The sequence below is a fragment of the Rutidosis leptorrhynchoides genome, chromosome 2 (genome assembly GCF_046630445.1).
Source record: "Rutidosis leptorrhynchoides isolate AG116_Rl617_1_P2 chromosome 2, CSIRO_AGI_Rlap_v1, whole genome shotgun sequence".
Lineage (NCBI taxonomy): Eukaryota > Viridiplantae > Streptophyta > Magnoliopsida > Asterales > Asteraceae > Rutidosis > Rutidosis leptorrhynchoides.
Genome location: NC_092334.1, coordinates 331505521 through 331513140, shown reverse-complemented (window position 1 = coordinate 331513140; position 7620 = coordinate 331505521).

Below are 7620 nucleotides of genomic sequence, written 5' to 3'. Positions count from 1 at the left end.
CATGCTATGCATGTGGAGAAAAAGGGCATTTTCGCAACCAGTGTCCTAAGAAAAAGGATAACATGGGAAATACAAAAGGCTGAGCGTTTGTGATGACTGCCGAGGAAGCTCGGGATAATGAGGAAGAAGGATGATGAGGCACAATAAAGAGTTGTTGACAACTATAAGAGTCAATTAAATTTTCATAGTATTCTTTGTGTTACCGTTTAGTACTTCTATAGTTTGAAAGATTTCGTTTCTGTAATACTCTAGTTATTTTCTTTTAATGAATGATGTTATTTTCTTTTCTTTTATTTCCATTAAATCATTCACCTCGATGAAGATATATATTGACTAGATGACATAATAGTAACCTTATGGAGTGATAAAAGTATGATTTAGAATAATATAATGACACTTGATCAACGTCATTATATTATGATAAGTCATACAGAAATCCTAATGGATCATGATGGGAATAAGATTTGATCAACCTTAGGACCACTGTGTACCATTACATACTCCTTATCACTATATAGTCAACTAAAAATATCAACCCTAGATGTTATATATCCTTTACTTGTAAAACTATCCACGCCCGGTGCTGTACCTATTGCATAGGTACCATACCTCTTAGCTCCATCCGAAAGGAAGGAATTATCTAACCAACTCCAAGAACTTTTGGAGAAAGGTTTCATTTGTCATAGCTTGCCTCCGTGAGGAGCACCCGTTCTATTTGTTAAAAAGAAAGATGGCACGTTGAGGGTATGTAGTGATTACCAAGAACTCAACCATCAAGAACCGTTATCCACTCCCGTGCATTGATGACCTGTTTGACCAACTGCAAGGGGTACAGTATTTATTCGAAGATTGATTTTAGGTCGGGTTATCATCAATTGAGAGTCAAGGAAACCGATGTTTCTAAGACTACTTCCCTAACTCGTTATAAACATTATGAGTTTCTTGTCATGTCTTTTGGTTTTACCAATACTCCTACTGTATTCATGGATCTTATAAACCGTGTATGCAAACCTTTTCTTGATAATTTCGTGATAGTCTTCATTGATGACATCTTAAACTATTCAAAGAGCGAGAGAGAGCATGAGCAACCTCTGCAATTTATTCTAGAGCTCTTAAAGAACGAACAAATGTATGCCAAGTTTTCCAAGTGTGAACGTTGGCTACAAATCGTACAATTCTTGAGACATGTAGTTAATAGTGAAGGAATACATGTCGATCCTATAAAAATCACCATTAATCAGAAATTTTCAAGAACTAGTCATGGAGGAAGTCCATAAGACTAGATATTCTATTCACCCAGGCTCTTTTAGCTGAAATTTCATACAATATCATACTCTCACTCAAGTAGATCCCCACTGTAACTAAGTATAGACTTTGCTTTAACAAAACGTTGACCAAATGCTGATTTTTAGTCAACACTTCCTGTTAAATAAAGTTCATACATTTCACATCCCGAATCTTAAAAAGTGTCTTGTTGACGACATACTCGTTATTCCCTTGAATGATCTTCGCATTAATTTCACTTCATCGAAAAACCTATAGAAGTTATGGATCGTGAGGTTAAACGTTTGAAACAAAACTCTATTCTTGTTGTTAAGATCCGTTGGAATTCACGTAGAGGCGCCGAGTATACATGGGAACGTGAAGACCGAATGAAGCGAAAATATCCCCATCTATTCTCAAATGTTGATGCATCCGAGAAGTCCTACTGAAACTTCGGGACGAAGTTTAAATTAACGGGGAGGTACTATAACAACCCTCATTTTTCCATTTTGAAATTTCCAAATTTGCCCTTAAAGTTTCATTGTCTTATTCAGTATATTATTAGGGTTGTTATTCGAGTAATTAATACTAAAACCTAATATAATTTAAAACCCTAAACCTAACCCTATACATTAATACTAAACCCTAATCCCATTTAATATTTAATAATAAGCCCTAACCCTAATACTAAAATAAACTATATGTAAAAATATTAAATGGTGACATTTGTAAATTTAAAAACTAGAACCTAATTAAAAAATTCATAAAAGCTAGGGACTAATAAATAATTAGATAAAATGTAAATATAAATGTAACCCTAATAATAATAATAATAATAATAATAATAATAATAATAATAATAATAATAATAATAATAATAATAATAATAATAATAATAATAATAATAATAATAATAATAGTAAAAAAAACTGCCGAATAATAAAAAAAAATAATATATATAAACCTGTATTGTATATACTTCGGCCAGAAAAAAAAAAGTATTAAGCTTGATCACTAAGTAATTCAATCCTAGTTAAATCCTAATTACTTGTTCTTGATCATTAAGCTATCCTAGTGGGATTAGGAAACTAAAACAACTATAAAAGGAGATCATGTTTTCATAATAAATCATCACAAAATAATCTGCTGCATTAGTCGACTTCTAGACCACTTTCCCTCCAAAATCAGTCGACTAAACAACCATCACCCTGTTCTCTTATTTTGTCAACCATAAATCCCCAAAACAGCCTGCTTTTTATCGCCCAAACAGCCTTCATTCGATCACCTCCTGCAGCCTTTTCAGTCGACACAAAACAAGCTTCCAATCCTCCTGCAAATCGATCACCCTAACAGCCCATTATCCTTCGATATTGCTACTGCAAATCGCCATCATAATAGCCATTAAAATCGATTTTAGCTGCTGAAAAGTGCTGTGTGTTTTCTCCTATTTCTGCGTGATCAAAACAGCCCTATAAAGTACCCTTTATTGCTGTGTTTCTTGTATGGTTCTCCTGCTGCTTCTGCGTAATTAACAGTCCAATTGGGTCATGTTTGCTGCTGTTTGACGAGCCAGATCAGACCCAAGAACCCATCTGTTGGGTCGTGTTTTCCAACTGGATTTTCTGTCATCTGTTGCACTCCACAAACACTAACTTTTTCTTAATCTTCATCTTCTAAAGGTAGTCTTAAAACCCTAGTTAATCTTGCTTTTAACCTATTACTTTTATGTAGTTCATAAGTATTATGTATTATTGTTAGGTAATATGAATTAATAAACATGAATCTTGTATGAATGGTAATTATGATTAAGGTTAAAAGATGATAATGAATAATGATTAATAAGCTTAAGGTTGTTGAATTATGATTTTAAATAAAGTGAACGAGTTTTCGAATGTGATTAATAAGATTATACATTAGAAGTATTAGGTTAAGTTATGTTAAAAATTTTATGATAAGATATGGTTAATATGATTAATGACTATGAATAAGATAAAGATGATAAAAGATTATGAATACGAACTTGTTATTATGATAATAAGATGAATTGAGGAGGTTAAGAGGAATTGATAAAAGTTGATTAATGAAATTTAGTTGTTAATAATGTAAATAAAGATTTAGATTTGATAAGAGGTTAGTATGATTATGAAGTAATAATAAGTAGATAATGAATAAGAATTGATTATAATTATTATGATTAGGGTTAGAGAAGATAATTGAAATAGATAAAGATTTTGATTGAAAAGTTTAGGTTAATGAACATGGTTAGATGGAATGTTAAAAAAAGTTATGATTTTATGTGATTAAAAGATAATGAAGGTTATGAATAATTATTAGGCTCGTGATCTTATGTGAATGTTATTAGGTTTATGATAAAAGTTAATGATTATGGATTAGTAAAGTATTTATGGTCATGGGGTACGTGCATGCATGCATGCATACGTACGTATGTACATGTATATATTATAGATGTATGTGTGTGTATATATGCAAGTATATACATACGTGTATATGTATGTGTATATATGTATGTATATGTACGTGTGTGTGTGTATGAATGTGTAATATGTAAGTTATGTTAAGTTAGTAAACATAGTAATAAAAAGTAATGAGTATACATATATATGTAGGTATCACCTTACACTTATATATATGTAACACCTACATCTAATATATATATGTACCATATAGTTATGAACATACATGTATAACAATAATAAAGAGGATATATATATGTATATATATATATATATATGTATATGTATATATATATATATGTATATGTATATATATATATATGTATATATATATATATATATGTATGTATCACATAGGTATAGTTGTACACGTAACGTATAATGATAGGTTTACATAACAGTTGAATAATTAAAGACTAATAATACTATTATTAGTATCATCTATACACCTAATTATAAAGTAATACTTAATAACACTAAGTATATTATCACTCATATATATATATAATTAAATAAGTACGTTAACAACTTTTCTCGAGAACGGTCACTGTTAATATAGTTACTATATTAATAAACAAACTATATGTCTATTAGACATTTCCTAATCGAACATTACATCTCTAGGTTGAGATCACCGCTTACACACTCCATTCTTACTACTTGCGTGAAATACCTATCTGCTAATAAGGTGAACTTCATAGCCCCTCTTTTTACTATTTCTTAACTGTTTTTATAACTTTGGGGTGAGACACATGCTTCCTTTTAAACTGTTTTACGCTTAGACACAAGTACTCAAACTTTATTTTGATCAGTTCAAACTGTTTGCTAACATGCTTTGATTCATGCTTAATCCCTACCATGATATCGTTAATTGCTACGTATAAAGGCAAGCTTAGTTATTGTGATAGCGCTATTGAGGGTGACGTCTCTATCCGGATGACCGCTGGTCAATGGATACATAATAACGATGAACGACACGAACGTGATGTGTTTAGGGTAACTAATGGTTAGTATCGATATCATATACACCAGCACTACTTCCGAACTGATTAAACCGCTTACTTAAATCTTGGGGTCTAAAACTTGTTATAATTATTAAACCTATGTTGTTCACTCAACCATTTTGGTTGACACTTTAAGCATGTTTTGTCTCAGGTGAAGATTACTAAAGATTATTTGCTACTTGGACTTTGCTGCTTTTGGAGTCCGCATATATACATTCATATTATTGCATTAGAACATTAAAGTATACAATTGTAATGACTTAGTGCTTTCCGCTGTTTTAATACATTGGTTTATATTAAAAACGTCTCATATAGAGTCGTTCTCGTTTATACATACTTGTGATATTGTGAAGTCATACTACCCCAGCCCATTTTGGGGGTATGACAATTTTCAAATTATTATTGTTATGTATCTTGCTGTTGATTATATAGACAATGCAAAAAAACCAAGTGAACTTTTTGTACCAAGCCTTTTGCGACGATTTAGTGGTGGCAAAGTTATTTAAGAGGAATACCTATCAAGAACTATCTTGGAGGGAAAAATCTAGCAGGAATAATACCGCGATGATGATTTCCAGCGACGAGCGCCGCAAATGTTCTAGCGGAGAAGTTTTTTTGGTTGTTGGGAAAATAAAAAATTGCAAAATGAAAATAATATTTTTACGACCGCTTTAAGCGGCGACTATGTCGCCGCAATTGTTTTTCAACGTTTGATCAAAACGAAAATAGACAGAAAGTGAAAATACGTTATTTTATTTACGGTGACAACATTAAAAAGTCTCGTCGCAATTAATTGGTGGACCCATTTACTAGTAAAAAAAAGGCAAAAATTTTGTAATGTAGTCTTACTTTTTGCGGCGAGATTACGTCGCCGCAAAAAGTTTCGTCGCCCATCCTACTTTTCCTTGTAGTGGTAGTACTGATTTCTTTCGGAGATTTTCCTAAGCATAGCTATGAAGTTAGATTGGTGGTTATATTCTAATCTTATTTCCCATTCTCATACCAATTCCTCAATCAAATAGTGGAATGTCACATTGCTAAAGATGATCATAAATAGGCGAGCCCTACCGGAATAGTTTGACATTACCTTCATTTGTTTTTCAAACTTTTATTCATTCTATGAAACTAAATTATTTTAGTTACTATACAGACATTACAATGTTATGTTGACATCAGGTATAGAAAAAAACTCAACGTTTACATACAAAGATAGAAAAAACAATCCTAAAGAAACAATCAAACAAGAACATGCACTAAGGTGATTCATACATTTGAATACGGACATACAAGTCGTAAATCCTTCAAGATATCTCACGGAAACATTTACCATGCATATCTGGGTCTTTCTCATCTCATTTTCTATGCGTACAACAAGTCTAGATTAAATTTGAATATATAGCTTCAATATTTGATGACTAATTTGTAATTTTTCTAGCTCATTCTTAGTCCTATTGATGTATATATTTCCGTCGTTAAAAAATATATCTTTTTTTTTTCTCTTTAAGTGCATCGATCCAAGTAATCATATAAATCCCCTTTCCAACTTACATGAATATTTTCTCAAATTACATATTAATAGCTGAATATCTAATTACCATAACAATGTTTATGTAATTGTAGATAATATTATAATGTATTGAATAGATGTTAGTGCATTTTGCTTGATTCCCTAGACATCTACCGTACGTTTGTGATTAGTACTTCAGTTATCGGGTTACCATCATCGCTCGTTATTATTCTATCTTTGTTTACATGCGTTTATAGGAATTGCAGGAACAAGATATGAAAGTTTGACCTTGTTAGACTCAGTCAAATGTACAAGTGAAGCCTCACTCGTACGGATGACAAGCTCATACGCACGGTTGTGCTGAGCTGAGTCTAAACCTAATCTGATGGCACCCACACGAGTGAGTGATCAACAGCACACCTGGGACAGTTCACTCGTACGAGTGAGGACATGAACCGTACGGTTGATTTAACAGCTGAGTTATATAAGTGTTATGTTCTTCATTTTAGGCTAAGCCTCTCATTGTGTGTCACTCAGATTTGGTAACCTGTCCGATTCTCTCTCTGTTCTTCAAGGCTAAATCCTTCAAAAGGTGAATAATAGCTCAAGGTGTTGATCTAATCACACAATCCTTGTGGTGGTTTGACTACATCAATCCCAAAAAGCACAACATATAACTAGAGGGTTTGATTCACTATTCCGCCTTTGTGTGTATCAAATCTGTTGGATTCAAAGATTCAAATCATGTTTCATCAGTGGTATTAGAGCGTTGGTTGAGAAAACAACATCATCCTAGTGATTTGTGATTGATTTTGAGCTAATTATTTTGGGTTTTATATTTTAGAGAGTTTTTGGCTTAAAAACTTATCATTTTTACATTTGTAATAGTGATTTGAGAGTGTGTTTATGTTAGTTTAGTGTTAATCCAGCTTGTGGACGAAGAAATTGGTAATTTACATAATTTTTTAGCATTTTAGGGTGATTTAAGTGTTAACAGCAGGTCACGCGTTTGAGTCAGATGAAGAACACTCACTCGCACGCTTGAGCTCACGAGTAAGCGCTCATCCGCACGGTTTAGCAAGACTAAGTTTGGGTTGAAGATCTCAGGTAACTCGCACGGTTGATCACACGGTTGATCATTGAACCGTACGATTGAAGAGTGACACGTACGATTGATTACACGTTTGATCTAATACGCACGTTTGACTTGGTGTTGTTGTCTGTTGAGAAGTTAAGGTCACACGCATGTTTGAGTTTATGACTCGTACGGTTGAAGACAGAAATTTAGTGACTCGTACATTTGAGTTACTGAACCGCACGGTTTACCTTATTTTGGTAAGTTTGTCAAGATGTTTAATTCAAACGATTATGC